The sequence below is a fragment of the Pinus tabuliformis genome, chromosome 1_1 (assembly GCF_031772625.1).
Source record: "Pinus tabuliformis cultivar Carrire ecotype Pingquan chromosome 1_1, CPIR1, whole genome shotgun sequence".
Lineage (NCBI taxonomy): Eukaryota > Viridiplantae > Streptophyta > Pinopsida > Pinales > Pinaceae > Pinus > Pinus tabuliformis.
The window spans coordinates 695,552,778-695,555,173 of NC_142297.1; the positions used below are offsets into that span (position 1 = coordinate 695,552,778).

The 2,396-nt window shown below is 34.7% G+C and overlaps 1 non-coding gene across 1 annotated transcript; it reads right to left on the minus strand.

The window, feature by feature from the left end:
- Window positions 1-1,268: 1,268 nt before the first annotated feature.
- Window positions 1,269-1,341, minus strand: TRNAF-GAA (transfer RNA phenylalanine (anticodon GAA)). Its single transcript has one exon. It is a non-coding gene; the product is annotated as a tRNA-Phe (tRNA).
- Between the last annotated feature and the right edge of the window lie 1,055 nt (window positions 1,342-2,396).

Sequence of the window (2,396 nt, forward strand, 5' to 3'; positions counted from 1 at the left end):
ACTCTCTGATTTACATGTCCATTATGTACCCCTCTACGGGGGAAGGGTAGCCCAAGATTTGAACCCAAGACTTCCGGTTCGGTGAAACTTCATTTCCACGGCCCTTGCGGCTTGAGCTACCCCATGTGGACAATTTTATCCATTAAAAATTAATAAAAACTTCAAATATTAAAAAGCTAAAATGCATTTAAGAAGCTAGCCTAAATGCATTTTAACTCTGATTTTTTGAGATGCAAAATTCTTTTACACTGAAAAATATTTGATCTAGAATTAAGATAGATCCGGGTTGATTTATAAACAAACCTATAACATGATAAATTAAGATAAATCTAAATTAATTTATAAAAAAACATTTAACCTAATATATTAATTTTATTTTTTTTCACAAATTATTACTGACAAATTTTATTGATATAAAACCGCATAGCTCAAGAGGTGGGACACATGTTTGTATCCGCAGCCCTGACAGGTTCATATCTCAAGAGACATGTTCTACTTGGTGTAATGAAAAAATTAAATAAAAAAAAAAAAAAATGTTATATAAAAAATAAGTAATAAATGATTTTTTCCATAAATAAAATATAAAAAATAAGTAATAAATGATTTTTTCCATAAATAAAATATAAAATGTTTTTTAAGGTCAAATTGTCTGTGTACTTTAGAGATGACGTAACACTTGGTTTGGTCAACTCTAAACACCTTTCCAACTGCAAGTCAAATTTCCTTGATCGTACGATACACCAGTGATAACTTATCTAATTTTATTATCCAAAACCGTAATCAACTTCTTACATTAGAAGTTGAAACCGTTCCATCTTTCCATCTGCAATGCGGTGAGCGTGGATCGAACACGCGACCTTCAACTTATCTAATTTAATTAGATAAAACCCATCTTTCCATCTGCAATGCGGTGAGCGTGGATCGAACACGCGACCTTCAACTTATCTAATTAAACCCATCTTTCCATCTGCAATGCGGTGAGCGTGGATCGAACACGCGACCTTCAACTTATCTAATTTAATTAGATAAAACCGTAATCAACTTGTTACATTAGAAGATGAAACCCTAAACAGCTTTCCATCTGCAATGCGGTGAGCGTGGATCGAACACGCGACCTTCAACTTATCTAATTAAACCCATCTTTCCATCTGCAATGCGGTGAGCGTGGATCGAACACGCGACCTTCAACTTATCTAATTTAATTAGATAAAACCGTAATCAACTTGTTACATTAGAAGATGAAACCCTAAACAGCTTTCCACCTGCAATGCGGTGAGCGTGGATCGAACACGCGACCTTCAGATCTTCAGTCTGACGCTCTCCCAACTGAGCTATCCCCGCTGAATGAAAATAATGACATGAGAAATATTCATGTCCTCGGTCCAACTTTTAGAGGGCATAATTTAACCAAATTACTGCCTACACTTAACGTGTCTCCATTGTCTGCTGTGCTAGCGTTTCTTGTTACTGTGGGTTGACTGTTGCAACCAGGCGTTATTTATGGCATTAAATCCCATGCAATACGACACAGAGAACAGAAATGGAGATGAGAGGTACATGCAAGGCTAGCGCTCAACCGTTTGAGTTACATACCCACCTATTTCACTGCTGTTTACAGGAGAAAATATGGGATTCTGCAGGCATATCCACCTATTAATTATTAATTATTTTTCCTACAATATTTATTTTTTTATATATTCCATTTCTTCAGTGTATAAGTAAAACATGTCTCTGAGAGATTTGAACTTACCAAAGCAGGTAACAAAAACATGTGCCTTACTTCTTGAGCTAAACTTTATATATTCAATTTTTTATCAATAAAAATGGTAAATTGGATAGTATGATGTGACCCCAATTTCAATTGTTGTGTTAAGAAATGGATATAATTCATGATATCCTAATTCCTCGAGGGGGCTTATGTAGGGTTGTCCATTGTCTCACTATTTTTTTGTTATTAGCTACAAAAGGGTTAAATAAATGATCACGAAGGCTACAAGGGAAGGAGTTGTAAAAGGGACTATAGTTGTATATTTAGTATACATCTCCAATTTGCTTTTTTTTTTTAATGATACCTATTGTTTGTGCACAGGTTTTATAGGAAGATTAAACAATATAAATCACTCATGGATAGTTATTTTGGAGAAATAAACATGGAATTTAACTTCAACAAAACGTGTATGCGTTTTAATGGGTTGGGGGACGAGTTGGAAGGACAAATTTCATAAGCATTCCTTGTAACCTCAAGTACGTTGGATTAATGCACCAAAATTTTGGGTCTTCGCCACAAACTTAATGCTTACAAATGTGCTAGTTGGTTGTGGCTAGACAAGAATATCCAATCAAGAATTTCTTACTGGTGCAATACATAATTACACAACTATTTAGAGGTGTTAGGT